Source organism: Leiobunum rupestre, chromosome 2 (assembly GCF_980474605.1).
Source record: "Leiobunum rupestre chromosome 2, qqLeiRupe1.1.hap1, whole genome shotgun sequence".
In the NCBI taxonomy this organism is placed as follows: domain Eukaryota; kingdom Metazoa; phylum Arthropoda; class Arachnida; order Opiliones; family Sclerosomatidae; genus Leiobunum; species Leiobunum rupestre.
The window spans coordinates 74,315,067-74,337,715 of record NC_143385.1 but is presented as its reverse complement, the minus strand read 5'-3'; the positions used below and the strand labels follow the sequence as shown (position 1 = coordinate 74,337,715).

At 37.6% G+C, this 22,649-nt stretch overlaps 1 non-coding gene across 1 annotated transcript; it reads right to left on the bottom strand.

Annotated features, from left to right (window-relative positions):
* Positions 1-466: 466 nt before the first annotated feature.
* On the bottom strand, positions 467-539 carry TRNAP-GGG (transfer RNA proline (anticodon GGG)). The gene has a single exon. It is a non-coding gene; the product is annotated as a tRNA-Pro (tRNA).
* Between the last annotated feature and the right edge of the window lie 22,110 nt (positions 540-22,649).

Sequence of the window (22,649 nt, the reverse complement as noted above, 5' to 3'; positions counted from 1 at the left end):
AATGAAAAGTAATGAAACTAGCTTTTAAATAAACCTTGAAACTTATTTCAAGTCATATTTATAATTCACTGATGACAAAATTCGCGAAAAGTATTAATGTCGTTCCGAATTACAAGCTACTTTCTAAAATCTCATTTTGCTTTCTAATACGCGCGTTGACAACGGAAACTTTACCAAAACGAGCAGCTGTTCGATTATCTACATGGCGCGTTATAAATATTATTTTTGAATGTTATAAAGCGATAGACCTTTTCAAGACGATTTTATATTACATTTAAGTTCATATAAACGGGAAAAATTGTCAGTGGAATTTTTCTTATATCATTTGGTAGGTTAATTAACGTTTACATAGAGATAATTTAATTTTTTATTATTACGCAGGAATTAATATAATTTGAAGTTTCATTTAAATCAAGGACTACTTCTGCGTATTGTTCCATACCACAGTGACTGAGAAAAATCATATCACCTCGGGTAGGAATCGAACCTACGACCTTTGGGTTCCCGTCCCAACGCCACTACCATTGGACTACCGAGGCCACGAATAATCAGGCCTCGGACATCCAATTTAAGAATGACTCGATCTGGTTCACAATATTGACGGGATATATTTAACCCGTTGTTGACGGTGCCGTAGCATTGATTTTTCTCAGTCACTGTGGTATGGAACAATACGCAGAAGTAGTCCTTGATTTAAATGAAACTTCAAATTAATTAACGTTTAATTATCGCCAACTTTACATTAGTTTCAATAGGGCGGGGAAAAACTGAAATGAGAAATCACCCCCATTTGGCCGGCTTCTTGTATAGCCAAGTCATTTGGGATTTAGACTTTTTTTGTCATTTGGGGTGCCAACTGTCCAATTTCCAAATGATTTGGACATACTCGATCCGAATGAAAATTACAGAATAGCCTCTATGGAACGTCCGGTGCTTTAGTTGAATTTGTCAGCTTTATTTAAGTCGTCTATCTACAACTTCGTTCTGGTACTCGGTCTTTAAGGAATTTACGCCTGGAACAGACTTATGGTTTCAAGAACATTTTTTTTATTCCGTCCGAACAATTAAGCGAATATCCGCGTATTTGTTTGTAAAAATGTGCCATAATTATTAGCTATGAACCGGATAAGAAAATTATAAATCTAGTCCTTAAGGAGATTTTCGGCATTTGAATTTTAAATTTTTATAAAGAAAAGCATTCCGGACGACAACATTTTATTTTTATCTTAATTTGGGAAAGTATCAAAACTTGTATCCTTTGCCAGTCTTATCGTACTTCTAAAAACAAAGTTATGAACTTTGAAACTTGTTATATATTTAATTCTATCAATGATAAAAAGAGATGACCCATATTTTCAACACAATTTGGTTCCGGGAAAATAAAGTTCTTCAGTTTAAGGGCTTTGTACCCTTTCTTGTCCATTAGTCATTCCTTACTCTTTGGGCTTCTTAATAGTACTTTTCCATAACATCCTGCAAATAATACACGCGAGAGAAAAGTACCTAAATCCTACGTTATTTGATTATAAATATATGAATCGTATTCGTTTTAAATAAGAACTGAAATGTTTAAGGATATTTATATATTTGTTATTTAACTTTGATGTAAAGTAAAAAATAAATATTATATACTCACGGCATCGAAAAAAAACCGTGAAATATTTTGACTGCCCATTATTTCCATCTAAAAAATTAATTTTCTTAATTTCTAATATCGTAACGGCTATAGTAATTTGGAAATAATAATACTAAGCCCGCTTTAATGATAAATAATTTTATATTTCTAAATAAAAATAAAAAAATTAAAAATTAAAATTTTATTCGTTTACTTATAAATGGAACCAATAAGGTTTATTTTGAGAGGAATTTTATAAGTGTTAAAGGCATTAAAAGACGTTAGATGGCCCCTGCAAGTAGGCTGCAACAAGCACAAAACCAAGCAGCAGGGACTTCAAATACTGTTTAAGTTTACTTTTTTACGATGGTTACCTCGATTTGTTTACTAAGTCCGTTTTTACCTATCACACGAACCCAAACCTAAATGTTCGCATTTCCCTGTTGCTTGGTTTTGTTCTTGTTGCAGACTACTTCCAGGGGATAGTAGGCCACACTTTGAAGCTCTCTGGCGCTCTTTTAAGTCATCGTAGAAAAATGGGAGAAAAACAGGTCTACTTCTCAACTCACCCCCTACATTTACTTAAAATATTTGCATAACCTTTTGAAACACCCTGTGGAAACAAATGCATTGTCAACCCTGGAAAAATCTTAAGTCAAATTCCCTTTAAAAATACAATTATGGTTCTACTAAAATGGAACACTTAATGATTATTTTCTGTAAAAAATTAAATTTCTTCCAGAAATTCCCACAGTTGACCGGTTCTGCCGTTTTGGGGGTCATCAGTACTGTGTATGAACTCTGGCTGTACTTGGAAATCTGACATATACTGCACCCTGGATGTATATTTGATTATTTTATATTTTTGAATAATGGATAATTTTTGTCCTTACATGTGAAATTCCTACAATTTTAAACACTATTATTCTAAATTAATAAAATAATCTTATGCTTTCTGAATTTTAACTGCAACATTGGGGAGTATTGTTATTCCATAACGTATGAATCCCGTAAGAAATTTTCTGTACTTTTTTCATATGGTACGTAGCCGATGCCCAAGCCGTATTGGCAATTACTCTTTAGCCGTTACGGTTAAAATGATAAATGACATATAGCGTATTTTAAACCGTCGATAGCTCAGTATTAATTTCGGCAATCGGTTTCTTGGAACTTTATCAGTATCTATATTTGTGTTGTAAATTATTCATCAATCAATATGAAAAAATAATAATTAATAATCAGCTAGGGTAATACCCAAGGCACCACCTTAGGCCTAAGTCATCAAGCGACTTTTGAAGCCATTAATTCAGGTGGCCGGGTTACAATTCGTAGGAGGGTGGTGGCAAGCCCTGCATGCCACGCAAGCCAACAGCTCCCTACACTAACTATTAGCAATTTTGTCGATCGGGCCCTAAAATTTTATTTACCATTATTTTCTATAACTCTCCAACCGATAGGGTTAGAAGGGTGAATGACAAACCAATTGTTTGGAAACGGGGATCCAGGGGTAGAAGCTTATATTGGGCAGCTGGGGCAGCTTCAGGTTTGTGATATTTATTATGCTTCTTTAGAACACCATTTTATTTAATTCACGTTTATTGCGTATTTAAGCTTCTATGATAACTCCCCATAGGAGAAGAAAATTTCGAACAGGAGAGCTTTAATGGGGTGTTGCATTTTGTATTTCAAGCTATGGGCATAGTTATTGGGTAATGCACTAAGTTGTTGAGAAAACACTGCTTGCGTTCAAAATTCATCTTACGTTGTAATGACGTGCTTATTACGTTAATGAAGAAATATTTTTCTTGTAGACAGGGGCCGCGTTCAGTAACAGTAAACGGTTGGACCGTTGAGCATTCGCTACTGTACGACTTTTTTCACATCCGGGACTGACGTCACGTTTTCAAACGGAGAGTCAACGAAATAAGCGGCTGGAAGAGCCGGTTATTTTGTTGATAAACGCTATCGTGACGTCACAGCACGCGGGAAGGCTAGTTTCAGACTACACGACAGACGGAGATCAACGGTTAATTAACAATTACCCCTCCGTTGAGCGTCACTGAACGCGGCCAGGGTGATCGAGAAAGCGTTGTAATTAAGGGTTGTTGAAAAAGTTTGCAAGTTGGTTGAGAGAGCGGTCATTTGATGAAAATTACTCTTGGGATTTTTAAAGTGCGCGTATTATAACAAAGTAAAAGGTATTTAAACTTTTTAAGAAATTTAACTTAAATGTACATGTTGTAGTTAACAAATTGTAAGACTGTGCATACTTAAATAACTGCGAAATGTTCTTTACACATGTAAACATGAATAAAATAACATGTTTACATTTGAAAAACTAGAAATAAACTAGCATGAATAACACGATAAACTAGGTCTGCTCATTCTTTAACATAGCTTCACAATTTATTTTTCGAAACCGTAAAATTTTATAACATAAATCTTTATTATTTTTCGAGATGCTACTTACCTTTAAAAGCCTGTGCCAATTTTAGTAAAAATGCTATTACTAATTCCGGGATGACTTTAGTACGTTGCTTGCTGGAAAGTTAATTAAGCCTTAGAAGAGCGAGACGCTAAGCTATCATTTTAAGCTGTCTTGGTTTACACGCTTTAATTTATTCTTAAGAATATTCTTCCAACCAATGTTTCAAGATTAATATTATACGAGCTGAAATCCATTTAAGTTTTCTATTTCGGAAACCAAATTATTTAATTTTGCCTATACCGACTCAACATTTTCTAAATGACTTTTGCCACACCCTGAGAGCTCTGTATGGACACCAAAAATAAAATAATCATAGCAGGTTCTCTTTCTGCCGACGTAATGTGGTCAACAGCAGCATGCATCATTGTCCAAAAGCAAACTCCGAAATGAGATATTTCAATCTATTTTAGGTAAAAGTATCATTAATACGCCAAGACTTTGGTTAAAAGTGAAACGCGCTTATCGATTTTGACTTTTACCATTAAAACTACACCTTCGATCGAACAGATACCTGGATGTGAAACATTTATTTACGATACGGTCTCATAATTTGTTTTTTTCAACCGTGAAGTGGGAAAACATTCAGCCAGTCGTATTTGCATAGTCATTTTATCAATCATAAGTTAATCTAATTTCGTTCTAAGCGTACTCTTCTGTTATTTACATTGCTTCGCCCTATAGCCCAGGGTCGGCGATATAGGGTACGCAGGGTACGCAACTGCGTACGGGCGCAAGAAGTTTTGGGGGCCAAAAATTTCGAGGACTATCAGTGGCGACGTAAGGGTAGGGCCACAACTAGGAATTCTTGCGCCTGGGGCCAAGACGTCTAAATTTCGCCCCTAGGTGCTTTAATTAAATTAATATTAAAGCCGGTAAATTATATTAACGTAGCCGTCGACGAAATCTGTTCATAATGAAAAATTGGACTTATCTACTTATTCACCAATTTTTCATCCTGTACAATGCAGTCCATAGGTGGTTCCTTTTAACTTGAAATCTGTTCATAGCCTAGTTTCGAAAATCTAAGAAGAGTAAAAATTTTCATTAGATTTCGTGACGGGAAAGATGTTATTACAAAAATTTGGACTCCTTATAGTCTGGCGGATACTAACGTAGTAATCATAGAAATAGAAACGGGACTAGAACCACTGCGCTATCCGGTAATCCCAAGGAAAACGGGCAAGCTTAAAGGCTGCCATGAGAGTGGAATCGCTAGTAATTATAAAAAATTGCAACTTTAATTTTTTTTAAAAGAAAACTGATGATTTCACTCCCATGGCAGCCTTCTAACTCGTGCATCTCACCACAATCGTGATTCTAGTCTAATTAATATTTCTATGGTTAAAATAACCGTCGATGTTTTAACCGATCGTATTTAGTCATTACTGATTATATTAGGGGAAACGGATAGTTGGATACACTGTAGATCAATCATTTGACAGACTGACATTTAAGTAAATACGGAAGTCAATTATAGTAAAAATAATACATAATTATTATTACCTTCATTAAGGAGAAATTTCACATCCCTGATTTTTGTTTGTTGAACGGTGATACATGTACATCCTTTTTAAATTACAATAAAGGTTGACATGTTGTGTTACGTATATTTAGTAGAAAAGTTTACTTTCCATGTTTTTACCTCTCCGAAGGGACTTTGTACCCTGGAGGGGTATTGCAATCACCGTGTCTGTCTGTGGGTCTGTCCTGCGTACGCGTTCGCATTTTCCATGCATAGGTTAATCATTGCGTACGCAGTTTTTCGAAATCTCTGCGTTCGCAGTTTCTCGAAGGGTTGGCAAAACCACCGTGTGACGGTGAGCGTTAACGCATTCATTTGCGGTTTGGTTTGGATGGTGTTTTTTCGCTCACCGTCGTGACGGTTTGGTGTATTACGTTTTTGTAATGTTTATGCGTAGGTTGTCAATGTTGAGTTCGTGTTATGACGGTTGTGAGTGTTGAGTATGTTGTGTGTGTGTTATGATGGTTGTAGATGTTGAGTATGTTGTGTTGGTACGGGCGCTTTCTCTCCAGCTTCTACTTAATGACTTCGGGACGGACCGAATGCTGAGTGTTATGAAACCTCTCGACGTCCAATGGCAGGGTTTCCACCAATTGTTCACGGTATTCGTCTTAGTATCAAATTGCGATTTGTTGGCGCCGGCCGGGAATTGAACCCGGGTCTGCCTCGTGCAAGATATTTACTCTAAGCACTCAGCCACCAATGCTTGTTAAGTTACGGTGTTTTTCTAAAAAACAGCTTTGGCGAATGTCATTTACTAAGTTATAGCGCTAGGTACTATAATTTATTCTACATCATTTTAAATATTTATAAATTATATTAATCTTATATTTAATGAAATATTTATAAATTATATTAATCCTTTATTTAATTAAATATTTATAAATTATATTAATATTATATTTAATTAAATATCTGAGTATTTTAATTTATTTGATCGGGTTCAGGAATTGAACCCGGGTCGCATCGTTACAATGCAGATAGTTTACCGCCGAGCCATTGACTTCCTTTAGGAAAATAAAAAGTAAAGAAACCATTATGATAAGGCGGGTTTTTTACCTTTTAATAACGCTTAGAAAAAGGATAATTATTCAAAACTCCCGCGAAAACTATATAAAAGTAATAATATAGCGCCACCGTGTGGAGAACTATCAATCAAACCGGGTAAAAAATATAATCTCTTAAATTTTTCGAACTTTAGTCAAATCTCGAGGGGTAAAAAAAAACACGAAATAAAGGTATTGCCGTCAATTTAGAAGATTTAGTCTTTCTTAGTTCTTGGCTGTCAGACGAAATACTACAGGACGGGGTCCTGGTGTCGGTCAAAAGTTATGAGGTAATTTTGCAGTTTTAATTAGTATGTTCGGTCTTCGGTCAAGAAAAGAGTTAAATTGTGTTTCGCGTTTGGAACGTGAGTGAATGGACTTAAGTGTATGAACAGTGCGTGCTTAAGACTGAAAGTGTTAAAGTAATTGTGAACTAACTCAAGTCAGCTGTAAGATAAAATTAATTGTTATTTTTTTGAATTGGAATAACCTAATTATACCCTTGAAATTTTCAATTCAACCTGTGAGGGTAATTAAGTAGATTGGAATTAATTAGTAGCAAACAGCTCTCAGCTGTTAATTAAGACAGAGTTTATAGTTAAGTAGTTGGAATTTAGTTAAAATTACTCAGTATAATTTATGATATTTACTTAAGTGTAAGTGTGCTTTGGTTTTTTTTCAATCACGATGAACTAAGACAAATCTAGTCTTAGACACTTGAGTATCAGTTCTGTACAATTACGTAGAAGGGATATATATTGTTGGGTTATTGATGAAAGTTAAATCTAGAACGTTCCATAGACTGTTCTGAATAAAATAAACATTTATAATTTTGCATAATTCTGGTTGCCATTTTATTTTCTAATCACTCGCCCACAACATTACAGTTCTGGCAATCCCGAATCAAATAAATTTTCGATATAACGGCGACGGGAAATTATTCTCGTAAATATATCGCGCGGCCTTAGGGAATATTCTTTTAACAAAATTTCGATAAACTATTGTTTAATTAAAATCGGCTGAATTCCGTTAAAATTATAAACCAAAAAGCGAACGGTCGTTATAATACCCTCTGTAGATATTTATTTCATTAAAATTTGCTTCGTTTTATATTTAACTGATAAACTAGTTCTGTAAAAAGGGTTTAATTCAATTGTGCATTGTTATAGTACACTCTGTTAAATAAGTCTTCGGCCGTTGTGTTTTTTTCACTAAAATTATGTTTTCTCTTGAACGGAACTAGATAGATGGATGAATCAAAAAGCTTCGTGAATATTTTTCAAAGACCTATCGGGTGACATATCTTGTTCTCGGATCAAAGCGCCACCTTCGTTAACAGAGAGCCCAAAATTGAGAAACATTATTTAACGATTATTAGCTCACACCTAAAATTCTGCTGGCGCTGCACCCGCCGTCGCACCGGTTCTGAAAAACATTCGGCATTGTGTTTTAAGTTGTCCCAGGGCGCGTGAAGGCAGTTACGCCACTGGAAAAATGCATATTGCGGCCCGCCCTAAAGCTTTTGAAATTTTGATTTCCGACTATCAAATTACACGTGTGTTTTGTAATTGTTTCTCGTTAACCTTTTCTACTATTGTTTCTATTTAAACGTGATTTTCCTGTTTCGGAGAAAGAATTAGCTCGCGCCGCTTCCAACTAAAAGTGTTCAGTATCGGGAATTGATTTATTTTAATTTTTCTTTCCAGCTAATTCCAGTAATGCCAGTTTTAAACTTTCCTAGGAGAGCCGAAAAGTTTGCCACACCCGCTATCATTTAGCGCTGAATTCCAACACCACAGCAGTTCGCGGCAACGCTTACCAAAGCGGTGTTTCTCCGCAAAACGGTAAAACTCGACTCAGTGGCACAGCCGAGTCACTCGCTATGACGTTACGCTTTTTAATTCATCGGTGGAAAATGCGTAATCTGCATGCTGAACGTAAACAATCAAAATATCGTCATGTTTTTGAGGGACATTGTAGGTAGTTTGAGGTAACTTTATCCCGTTGCGATTATGTGTTGCCGCAAATATGTCCTCCTCTTTGACGATTTCTTCGTTCAAACGTTTTTAATTGTCGGTAGATAACTACTTACGAAATGTGAAATTTAGTAACGTTGCGTCTCCGTGTTAATTATCTAAAAACCGGGGCGCGTCTGGTCGCAAAAGACATTATGTTACATATGGTTTTATACATAATAACGATAAGTATGACATTTAACGAGATTAACAACGGGACTGATTTTCATAGTTATTGCGACAACAAGTTGTTTTATCAGCAGTGACTCCCCTAGTGTTCAAAATACCCCATATTTCCGCCTAAAGCTAGGTTTCCTACAGCGCGCGTCAAAAAGCGACACCCAACTTTGAGCATGCTAACGTTTTCACTCACGACAAAAAATTATGTAGCGCTCTTACGTGCGTTGGTGGAAACGCAAACTAATGCTCGGTTTTCACTAAAGTTGGTTTTAATGCACCTTTTTACGACAGAAAAAACAAATGCACGGTCAATGTTAGGTAACGGCCGATAAATACGTTAGTGGAAACCTAGCTAAGTCAAAATATCTGGTTTCCGATAGATCCACGGAATATTAGGCTTAAATGATAAAATTTAAAAGAAAAATTGTCTCGACGTTAAGAGCCCATTTTTTGGTACGCGTGATTCGCACGCCGGCTTCAAAACGAAGCCAAAGTGACGCGCGTTTCCAAGACGTGCTATCCGATATTAGGCTTAAATTCCTTAAGAATATTCTTTTTTCCAAGGGCGGTAAGTTGCTAGTGCAAGTTGAAGCTTGAAGAGAATATCAGTGTCGAAAAAAGTAGTGGTTAGAAAATTAGCATTAAAGCCATAGGAAGTGTCATACTTATCGGTATTATGTTAGTTATGATAAAACGTAATTCCAATTTAAACACAGGTGATATTTGAATGCAAAATAAATAGATAAATAATAAATAAAAAATATTTTATTTTTATAAAATGGGAAAACAAAACGAAACGGGATATATAATTTATACATTAATAAGGTATAGCGTCGCCTCTTCTTCTTATGCAAAGCCGCAGTCTACGGCGGAAGGAGTTCATTAGCGCCCGCAGATATTGAGGCGATACACGGTTAAAGGCATCTTTCAACATGTTCATTAAATCGTTGGCGTCGTTCGGTATTCTTTTCTCCATAAAGTTTGCTATTTTTTACCACAAATTCTCAATGGGATTTAGGTCAGTGGAAAAAGCGGGCCAATCTAAGGTCTCGAACCCTTCAGCTTCTAGAAATGTGTTAACCACCCTGGCAGTGTGCGCGGGGCAATTATCTTGCATAAAATAAATCCTTAAACGATAAAAGCCATCAGAACGTTACTGCATTTTTTATACTGTAAACAAACCTGCCAGCGTTCTCCAAGCCATATATAGCGGCAACTGAGGGCCTCATGGAATATTTTAGTATCTGAATATACGACTGCCCGTTAAGTCGTCCGACATTAGTTCTCAGAATGCCGGATTTACCATCTCCAATGCAGCACCAGACGTTCACTGAGAAACGGCCGCTCCTTTTAGTTCGGTGAATGTTTTGAGAATCATTTCTCTGATTTTTTCTCCTGGTTATCCAGATTGTCGGAAAATTTGAGGAACTCTGGAACGACTTAAACATACCTTAAATATATGGGTTCGATATACTAGTTAGCAGTTTGCAATACCTTCTCGTCCGAAAACAAAATATAACGAGTGAGGACCTCTCTGGGCCATCGCAAAAGCTGACGACAAAATTCCCGCCTGGCTTGTTTGTGGCGAGGTGTTAGAAATGGCTTACATAACGAGCCACGACGACGTAAGCTGGCCTTCTTAAGTTTCGTAAAAGGGTGCATTAAAACCAACTCTAGTGAAAACCGAGCATTAGGCTGCGTTTCCACCAACGCACATAAGTGCGCTACATAATTTTTTGTCGTGAGTGAAAACGTTAGCATGCTCAAAGTTGGGTGTCGCTTTTCGACGCGCGCTATAGGAAACCTAGCTTTAGGCGGAAATATGGGGTATTTTGAACACTAGGGGAGTCACTGCTGATAAAACAACTTGATGTCGCAATAACTATGAAAATCAGTCCCGTTGTTAATCTCGTTAAATGTCATACTTATCGTTATTATGTATAAAACCATATGTAACATAATGTCTTTTGCGACCAGACGCGCCCCGGTTTTTAGAGTTTAAACGACAGATAATTAACACGGAGACGCAACGTTACTAAATTTCACATTTCGTAAGTAGTTATCTACCGACAATTAAAAACGTTTGAACGAAGAAATCGTCAAAGAGGAGGACATATTTGCGGAAACACATAATCGCAACGGGATAAAGTTACCTCAAACTACCTACAATGCCCCTCAAAAACATGACGATATTTTGATTGTTTACGTTCAGCATGCAGATTAATTTACGCATTTTCCACCGATGAATTAAAAAGCGTAACGTCATAGCGAGTGACTCGGCTGTGCCACTGAGTCTGAGTTTTACCGTTTTGCGGAGAAACACCGCTTTGGTAAGCGTTGCCGCGAACTGCTGTGGTGTTGGAATTCAGCGCTAAATGATAGCGGGTGTGGCAAACATTTCGGCTCTCCTAGTATGTCTCGGACGGAAAGTTTTAAACTGGCATTACTGGAATTAGCTGGAAAGAAAAATTAAAATAAATCAATTCCCGATACTGAACACTTTTAGTTGGAAGCGGCGCGAGCTAATTCTTTCTCCGAAACAGGAAAATCACGTTTAAATAGAAACAATAGTAGAAAAGGTTAACGAGAAACAATTACAAAACACACGTGTAATTTGATTGTCGGAAATCAAAATTTCAAAAGCTTGAGGGCGGGCCGCAATATGAATTTTTCCAGTGGCGTAACTGCCTTCACGCGCCCTGGGACAACTTAAAACACAATGCCGAATGTTTTTCATAACCGGTGCGACGGCGGGTGCAGCGCCAGCAGATTTTTAGGTGTGAGCTAATAACGTTAAATAATGTTTCTCAATTGTGGGCTCTCTGTTCCTCAATTGTGGGAACCATATACATGTATATTGACTTAAAAAATTAATTTTCTTAAATATAACGTAAAAACGGAAAATAGTCTGGCATTTATTTTAAATATTTTATTTTAATTTGGTGCCCTAAAAATAGACTTACTGAGCCCTCTTCGGGCCCCTGTCAAGTGGATTTGTGACCCCGCAGTGAAAACAAACGTAGGCTATAGGCTTTAACCTGTCTCGCCTACCCTTAACGCCACCACTACATGAAATGGCACTTCTTCAGTGGGCGCCCTTTTGGGACAACTTGGCCCAATTTTCCGACGTAATTACGCGACTGAATTTTTTGTTATGTTCGGCGGCCACGTGCTGGCCATTCCTTTTTGGTAATATCGAAATTTGCCTCTGGTTTTCCAAAATGAAGCCCAAACAGTATCCTTTGGGGAAAATGACCTCCAGGTGCGGGCATAAGGCTCTGCGGCCACCCGATTTCGGGTTGTTATTGTTGCACATGAGTTTGGATGAGTTTAATTTATACGGGAACGGGAAGGCCCTTTTGTTTACCAATTAATTTTGGAAGTTGTTCGAGTGAAGTGAAAGATTGACTTTATTATTAAAATGTTCCACTTTGTAAATTAGCATTTCGCGAATTTCAAATGGCCTTAGCATCTCAACCGTTGGTCGTAGAGTTAAGATATTTGCACTTTCTAAATATGAATCGACCATGCTGAATACAAAAAGGGCACTTTCAGCGTCGTAACCACATTATTTCAATAAGTGCCAAAAGTGGTAGTTTCCGTTTTTAACGAAGGTGGCGCTTTGATCCGAGAACAAGATATGTCACCCGATAGGTCTTTGAAAAATATTCACGAAGCTTTTTGATTCATCCATCTATCTAGTTCCATTATATCATTTTTGACGTCTTTTCGCGAAAAATCCTTAAAGAAGCTTTGGTGGCTTCTACGCTTTGATCGGTGACGTATATAAATAACTCAATAATGTCCGCAAATGACGCTTGTTGTCGATTGAAGTCGCCACTTGTTGGGCGTGATTTTTCTCGAGTTTTGTTTTTATCAAAGAAAATCGCGACCCAATGGCTGGCCGGTTCATCGTGTGGGTCGAGATTTACAACCAGTGACGCTGGAAAACCATTAATCTTATCGGGTAGACAATCCGAGGCGAATACACCCATAAAACTGCGCGTATGTCTCAAAATGTCTAGAATCTCGGATCCTCGCATAATTACACGTTTTCAATCGAAACGTTACGATCTTTGTCTACGCTAAAGCTTGCTTGAAATTCGGCAAAAACTACGCAGCTTAACGTTTGCGGGACTGGTTTAGCGAACGAAAGCTCCAAACGCATCTGCCCCTGACGGGATGGGTTCCAATAATGACTTTCGCCCGCGCTATGGTCGTTTGAAATGTCGAAGACGTAAAACGCGTATCCCTGGGCAAAATCTTCCCGGGAAATGTCGATCCCGGTGTTTCTATAATGAATTCCACTACCCGTGAATAAAGTATGATACCCCTCGAGGCACTCTGCGCAAAACTTTTCTTTTGCCGAATAAGGGAGCCAGATTTTTAACTATATTGAAATGCGCGCCCTCGTTTAAAAGTGCAATACGTTTTTTAGCCATACCGGCCCGTATTCTAGAATTAAAATATCGTAGTCTTTGAGGTACGTTCGAAATTTTCTAATCGACTCTGGCGACGCGCATTCTTTGTTAGCTCGGACACCCGATTTGGAGCAAAGTATGAGCGCCTCGGTGCGCTGGGCCAGATTGTTTTCTTTGGTATGCGCCAAAGTTTCATAGACCGTTTTAAGTCTTTTGTTTTCGGGTTCGTTTTGGTATTTACACAGCGCTACACCAACGCAAAGAGCTCTAGCGAGACATATTGAGTCGCTGTTCACAATACGGACAACCGATTGCCTATTTCTAGAAAACATGGCAAATGTCTCTAGTCATTTCCGTTTTGCCCAGCCACCGCCGTGCGGCAGACGGACAATGGAAAAAACTAAATTAACAGGGGCCAGGAAAAAAGCCTCTTCCTCATCGGAATATATAGCTTCTGATACCTCGTCGAGAAGGGCCTCAATATCAATTTGGTCACGCCTCCTAAATGAAATGGTTATATCCGGATGAGCTGCACCCAGCGCCGAACTACGGTTTACTAGTTGTACCATGTCAGCGGGGTTTACATCGCGTAACACCCGTTCATTGACCTTGGCGAGCCCTTCCGCTATATTAGCCGCTATTTGAGTCTCCAATTCAATTCCCGTCATATTGAAGTTCGGGAAATGTTTTTCATTCTGACCCAAAATTTCGCAATTAGGGTCCTCAAAATCAATATACCCTACAATTGGGAAATTTCCCTCCTCCTCCGCCCCGTAACCGCTTTTGTTAAGTAGCTCGTCGAAATATTCTTCCACCATTTCGGCGGATTCACGCGATTCGGTGTTTTCGTCTAGGTTAGCAAATTCGACCGCTTCGTCGATCGTGACAATTTCAGTGGTGTCTATAAAAAACAAATATATTTTTTAATTTCTTATATATTTTTGATACGCTGTACGAACAAAATAAAACTTACCCTTCAAATATTCCAACACAGGTTCGTCATATTCGGGACCCAACATAGCATCCCACTCGCGTTCGAGTAATTCTTTTTCCCGCTTATTATATCTACCCTCGACAATTTCGCCTAACCGAGGCGTTAATGCTTGATTAAATAATCGGAGTTCGGCTACCGTTTGGCACGCTTCTGGAACGTGCGGTATAGCTTGAACAGTTTCAAAAATTTCAATGACCGTCAAAATTAATTTAAAACTCAACTGGCTAAAAATTCCGGGTAACTTATTTAGGGCGAAACCCGGTTCCAAATTAAAAAAAAAACATATTCCGTAATAAAAATGCATCAGTTGGGGCACGGACCAGGGTCTATTTAAAGCCAAATCTCCTAAAAACCAGCATAAGCTTTCGCTATCCATATTTTTTCGGACTAGGCTCAAAAAATACGACTTCCAACTCGAGAATTTCGTTGATGAGTGAAGTTGCTTTTATCGATCGGATTCTATTTATACGTATCTTTTGGGCTGTTTAAAAATAATTTCCCACTAAATGTCACGTCGTTAATTCGAAAAGGGATATAAAACTCTATTGTTTTCTAAAAGAGGGCCCAATGTTTTTTAAGCATATAAATTTAAGGATGGATAGTGATCAATGGCTACTTTAATGATCGCCCCCATAAATTTGGTGGCGGCTCATCCTTTTATCGCTGACAAAGTTGTTTTTCAAAACAGAACCGTCGAAAAATCTTTTTACCCTATTTTGACAAAGCTGGATGAATATACGAAAAAAATTTTTTTTTGAAGTGTCTTCTTGTTCTCTGAGCGGCCCCTCTTTTTTTACGAGCCGCTGTTTTATTAGACACCAACGCCTTAGGGTGGAATCCTTTATGGCCACACCACTCGAGTCTTTATTGAACGATGTGGGGGCCACACCAGTCTTTTTCTTTGAGGGAAAATGGTTTATGGCCCTTTTTTTGTGTCAACCCTAAGCGAAAAAGTTTTTCTCCGGCGCAAATTAGGTTTCTAAGTCTTTGATCCACGCGCGACTCCTGAATTGAACATGACACGCCAAATCGGAGGTTTGGATATTGTTAGAATAGGGTTATTTTTGGCGCCGAAATGGTTATAAAAAGCGATTGTTTACACCGATGTTTTTAAGCGTAGAAGGATGGTCATGGTAAAAAAGGTGACAGTTATATAATCAAAAACTTTTAAAAAAGACGCTTCAAATTGGTAGTATTGTTAAGATATTTTTGGGGGGACAAACGTTTTGTCGAAAATGGTTATAAAAGAATGTTTTGCGCGTAGAATTTTATGGAGGCCCATAAACTAGTAGCGGCAATAGATCCTCTTCACTATTTCAGTTTAAACTATGAGGGATTCTCATAGATTTTTGTTTTTACATCCCAAATGGCCCTACGTATGGGGGTGCCAAAGTGTGTATGGGGGTCCTTTTGGTATAAAAACCCAGGGACTTGGTCCCTAAGACATCACAACTCTGTTACCATGGAATCTAGAACTCCATCTCCGCTGTTTTCGGATGAGGACGTAGACATGTAAGTTTTTATCAATTTTTAGCTCGGTGATCTCTAAATGTGACTTTGATAGTTGCAAATAAAACTTTTTTAAATTTGGCTGGGGTTTTAATAATAATGTATATTTTCAGCTTCGCGCTGATCCAAGAAGGTGAATGCCTATTCAACCAGCAGGGGTTGGATGATGCCGCTGGGGGTGGCTGGAGCCCATCTTCATCGGAGGGTGAAGGAAGCTATCCGCAACAACAACAACTCCAGCCACCCGCCGACGTGATTCCCGCTGCCGTACCCGGCATCATCGTTGACGGGGCTGGGTACGATTGAATTTATTTATATCTAAATATTGATAAAAATATATTTCATATTCCGTAATTTAAATTATATATTTGTTTGTTTAGTCTCATCCGGGACGTTTCAGCTCTATTTGAGGCCCGGGCGTTTTTGACGGTGATGACCGCCCCGTCATTGGTGATGTCAGCGGTGCAATTCAAAGGCGATGTCCAACCCTGCGGGTTCTATTGGACCTATTTTTTAATAATAGGATTTTGTTATAAAAAAACTAATAAATGGCTTTGTCATATAACTTGTCTCTTTTTTATATATTCCTATTATTAGACGCCAACTATACGGCGTTAATCCCCGTAGAGCCGGTCGACTTAGACCAAATTGACCCTCGGCTCCGGTTATTCCCACCTAGCGGTGGCGAGGCTCTTATAACGCAGGGGTCTTTAGTCTTTTTTTTCTAAAAAGGAACCTCATGGACGCCGACCCCACCAACCCAGCCTCGAAGTCATGGCCTTCGCTCAAAGGTAATTTTAATTTATCTCATACGATTTAAATTTACATCATGCAACCCTCCACACCTTTTTTAGACTCTCTCGCAAAATAAGCGAGGTGTGTCGGTTGAAGGCTGGAGCATGTCTCGCGTACGCCGACAGCGAGGCGCAGGCCCAAACGGTATATGATGCCAAGGGCCTGTTCCACGATATGCTCCAGCAAGCACTCGCCGACACCTTATAATTATTGTATATTTTTTCATTTGTATAATTTGTTGGTGTATTTTTTCATATGTAAATAATTCCTTTGTATATTTTAGTTATTTGGTCAATATTTCTAGTTGTATATTTTAGTTATTTGTTTATTTTAATAATTTGTATGTCATTTGGTTTTTTATAAAATATATAAAGTTTAAATCCGTTTTTGGTTTATTGACAAATTGAGTTTACAGATAACTTCTATTCCCGCCTCTCGCGTTACTCGGCTTATCGCGAAAAATCCTAAAAACACATTACTAGTCGCGTTGATTTTACTTTTAATGGGACTTGTAGAATTCCTATCTCTTTCGTTTACCAATATGGCCGTCGCTATACACATAACACCGCAAAATTTGACTAATCGCGTGAGTCATTGAGTCCACCCATTAGGTCATCCTGATTACGTCATCAAATTATTATATATATATATATATATATATAAGGCATTAATCCCCATCATCCATCGTCAGCTCACTACAAACCGTTTCTCGAGCATCATGTCTAAACGATCTTGTGTAGATAACTTTCCTGGACCGACAAAAATAGGGCTTCTAACGATGATCTGAATAAGGCAATCTGATTACTAGTTATCATATAAGATATATCGCCGATAAAAAACCTGAATTCACTGGCTACCTGTTCCTTTTTTTATCTGACCTGCGGCAATCTAGTTTTGTTATCTCGTTTCGGTAACCGACGAGGCCACAGATATAGAAAGCAGTTATTTTATCTGATAAGCGCGTAGATATCTGTCTATATGATGTCTACTTTCCGACATCTAGTTGAATGTTTTTTATTCTTTTAAATTTTTGTATAGCAACAAAAAATTGGCTTAGTTCCAAGAAGTCAATATAAAGATATACTAAAAAATTATATCCGCCGTTATCGCGGGTTAAAGATACAATTTAAAAAACAGATCAACCCGTGAAAGTCTTATTGGCTTGTCAGACAAGCGCAAAAGCGTATCCGCGTACTGCCGTTAGAGTAAAAAATCTGTTATCCGCTAAAGGTATCGGAATAAAAATAATCCAGTTCATCTGTGAAAGCATCAGACACCAGATCAGCGTTAGAAGCCCTAGACAAAAATGTCTAAATTTGACCCGACTCAGCGGAAAATTAACCCTCGGTATTCACTTTCATCCGAGCTTTTCGTTACTATGGGTTTTACGTCTGCGCTCGATAAAATCTCACACCAGGTCTTTGAGATTTCTTCGCGCACCTGGGATGAGTTATACGGCCACTGGGAACAAATAAATGATCCACAAAGGTTGCCCTTTCGATCAGCGTTCCCGCTAGCTGATGCTATATTGACCGCAGCCATGTATGACCAAAAAGAATCAACTTTGCAAAGTACGTTATCCGAAGCGTCGGTCGTAATCAAAGCGCCTGAAACTCGAGAATTGGACCAACTCAAATATTTCATTAATTCGCACATTCAACTCCTTAAAGTGAACCAAAAACTCTTCGAATTAATGGGTTACGTTATTACCGATAATTATCGTAAAATTTACGAAATATTGTATAAAGAACCATGCGCACCAAACAATTTATTTTTATCAGTTGAACATGAAAGGTTTGATACCGTTGTACGCTACGCGTCCAATTACGTAACAGCATTTAAAATTAATGAAGATTTTAAAGAAACCGTGGCCAACCAAAATATGTTCTGCGTGTTTAACTTTTACAATTTGTTCGCTATGGTATCTACAAACCATAAATATATTAAAAATAAATTGTTTTATCTTTAAGCAATTTTTTTCATCCGCTATTAGAAAAAATGTACTGTAAATTTGAATGTGATGTATAAATAAAACCTTATAATTTGTATACACTCGGCTCTTTTTTTTTACCCAACACTTTTAGCGAAAACGCCCGCTGTGGCTATTTAACGGGCAAGCTACCCTTTACCCCTTAGGGCCCCTAAGACAGCGAAAGTGTTTGGAAATAATGGGGAAAGTGTTTGGCGTAGAAAGCGAAAGTGTTTGAAAATAATGGGGAAAGTGTTTGTCGGCGAAAACACAATCGAAATATTTATTACCGCCACGCGCACGAAAAGACAGGTGTCGTAGGGGGGACAGCTTGGCGCGAAAGTGTTTGGAAATAATGGGGAAAGTGTTTGGCGGCGAAAGCGAAAGTGTTTGAAAATAATGGGGAAAGTGTTTGTCGGCGAAAACACAATCGAAATATTTATTACCGCCACGCGCACGAAAAGACAGGTGCCGTAGGGGGGACAGCTTGGCGCGAAAGTGTTTGGAAATAATGGGGAAAGTGTTTGGCGGCGAAAGCGAAAGTGTTTGAAAATAATGGGGAAAGTGTTTGTCGGCGAAAACACAATCGAAATATTTATTACCGCCACGCGCACGAAAAGTGTTTGACAGATGCCCTAGGGGGAACAGCTTTGCGCGAAAGTGTTTGTCGGCGAAAACACATTTGAACTATTTATTACCACCTCGAAAGACAGGTGCCCTAGGCCAGACATTCACTATGCCGGATAGGTTTTGACAAGGACCCTTAGGTATGTTACTCGGGTTTATAACGTCGAAAATCACCTGACCTATTGCCCTAAAATGGGGTGCCTCCAACTATCCGTAGTTGACCTTTTGACCTGCAGAATATGGTCGCAAATGGGGGGCTGTCGGTATACACATGGTGGGAATGCTTACCCCCCACCCGCGGGACCTCTCATCGGTATACACACTCAGTTATCTCTTTCGTATTTAACTAGACCGCTACTAGAAAGTGGTCGTTTAGTTTCACAGATGGCAAAGAGTACGTCATTTTTCTTACGAAAAGGGCCTCAATTAATGTACATGAATTATCAACAGTTGTAGGTTTCACACTTCTATTATATATAAATTATTTATTAAGGTGTGGCAAAGATTTATTTAATTTGAATACTTTTGAAGAAACAACCTTAACCGAGTCCTGCAATACATTTTACCTCCAAAGAATGTCCATTCGCTGATTCAGTAGTCCTTTGGTACTAGAAGGTTTATATTTTGATTCGACCTCGAGGCAGTAGGAGGCTTTAGAGGTGGTAGTTCAGCTAAGATGATCAATAATCAAAAAGTCATTCAAATAATCAAAAACTTACTTATGTGTAAAAAGTGAAAGGTATGAGTTTTAATTATCAAGAATGGTGATGGATATGAGATTTTACAATGTTGTCAGTAACGTATAATACGGGATTGTTTCGTCTTACACGGAGTAGAAAATCGTGAAAAGAGCAGGTAAAGGTAATACTGTTATCTTAATGTAACTATCTTATTTTGACGATTTAACAGGCAATCACTTCAGACAGAACATTCTTTGGACGCTAAAAGTTGACATTGATTAAAAAATTCTGTTACTGAACTAGCCATAAATGTCCCATCGCCATTGCATATCTCCATCGTAAAATGAACGGTATGGATGATGTTGTGACATCCTGGACTCAACCTCACACTTATATGTGATCCAAAATAAAGTCTCGCGATGTCGATGCTATGAATCCTTTGTCTACGGAACTTCGAATCAACATTTCTTTGGCTACATTAATTAGACCCCAACCTAAACGAATTTTAAAACGATTTACATTGGCAAGTTGCGGCATGTTGCACCAAACAAAAACGTTGCACCGGCAAATTAATAAAAAAATATGGGTATCTCCACACTGGGGGCTAAAGAAATGACAGCCCCAAACTTTTAGGTTTTCTAAAATTTAATCAGCCTACTAAGCTATACTTTGGTTGCACCGTCTTCCACCGTAATTTCTTTGAGCTCTGTTTTAGCACCGTTAAAATTAAGGGTTACAACATTGTGGTTAGAAAGTTATTTGACCTACTTCATCAATCTATAGAAATTGCCATATGTAGACGTAATTTCTACTGCTACAATTTGATTGAAAATTGAATAGTAAATTCTTACTAAGTTAGAAATACAATTAACAAACCTAATTAAGTTAAAATTCTGAAAAATTATCGATATTTTTTATTTATTTTCATTGTTTTTCTTAAAATTAGCAGTTTCAAAAAGTTTATTTAAATAAGCAATATTGTGGTGATACTCGAATAGCGCAACATAAAATGTTAACGGTGCAACACGGTGCAATCCAAGTGCAACTTAATAGGCCGATTAAAATTTAGAAAATCTTAATATTGGGGGCTGTCATTTGTCTAGCCATAAAGTTGGCGAACCATTTATTTTTAAATATTTGGCCAGTGCAACGTTTATTTTGTTTAATTGCCTAAATATATTTAAATTTAGTTTAGGTTGGGACCTACAATGTACCTAATGTAACCCATTTCTTTTAATGTAGGAGTCGCTAGCAACTTAAAGGACAAAATTAAACGCTTGAATTTATTTCATAACTGAAATTGAAAAATAACAAACTATTTAAGGATCGCGACAGAAGGAGTAACAGTACATGAAAAATGTATTAAACAATTATTTTTAAAATTTACAAATTAAAGAAAAAAGACTATTTACTGTTTAATTAAAAATAAGTCGCTTGATAACTTACGCCTAAGGTGGTGCCTTGGGTATTAGCCTAGCTGATTTTTATTATTATCATTATTATTAATATATGCCAATTTATAACACCCTATATAGAATAATGTTTTTACGGAATTGCAGTTTTAAAATTACATTTTTTACAGGATATTTGTCTTTGGCATAACACGAATTATAGTCATCGTAGATGTATGTTTGACGTTGAGAAACCATAACGATTCTGCTAAAACAACCAAGTAGGATACCAACAATCCAGTAAAATAGTACGTGCTTAATATCAGCATTTCTGGAACTTCCCAAATGTAATCCACCTCGTCAGGATGATTCCACGAAGCTCTGGACCATTGCCACATAGATTTTATTGTACTGATATGAAAGCATTGGGTTTCAAAAGTGTGATACAGCCTGCGAACAACGTAGTAAAATAGTTGAATGAAATGAGCTTATATTTGATCTATAAAAATATGAAAAAATTTACGAACCTTAAGCTAACTTTTTTTCGAAATCTTATCTTTTAAAACTGGCCAAACTGATGAACCAAAATTTCGACAGAATTTGTAAATTTTATTGGTGCCAACTAGGAGCGACAAACACTACACCCCACCCAAGGAGAACGCAGCCCGTCAAAAGTCGTGGATTTTCTTGGGTACGTTTTTCATTGGCTAGACGCTTTAGCGCCTGCTGCCGTCGGAAGGGGTAAATTCGGAAATTGTCTTCCCCCCGCCCGTAAAACGTTCAGCGTAAAGGCTCGTGACGCTCGTCCAATGAAATTCGTACACAACCCTTCGTTAGCGTGTTTAAAGGATATCTGCGTTCTCCTTGTGTTTGTTGCTCCTAGGTGCCAAATAGTTGTTAAGGTCTGGTGTAATAACTGGCTTTTAAGTGGTCACAATTTCTGTTCGCACCTTTTCACCGTGAAATACGTTTATATCTATTATTCATTAATAAAAATCTCTTTTTCTCGCGATTTAAATGCCCTGCATTCCAAATAGAACATTCGCGCTACACATAATGAAAGTAAAATAATAAAACATTGGTCCACATAAAGGATAATATTTAAGTGTCACCCTAAATATAATTCGTGTTTAATAGTCGTCTGCTATTCCCTTACGCGTAACAATATCTTTTATGATATTTAAAAAATTTTGGTTTAAACTGTAAGAATTATTAATGTCATTTTAACCAAGACAAAAGGCATAAGCTGCTATTTCAATTATAGCAAAATAACATACTTAGCAGATAATGGGTTATAGATTTCCCAAAAAACAATTGACTCTTATCTCTATCTTATTTATTTAATAACTATTAATTAATCTCTTATAAAATATGCATTGTTTTGAGAACGGACCAAA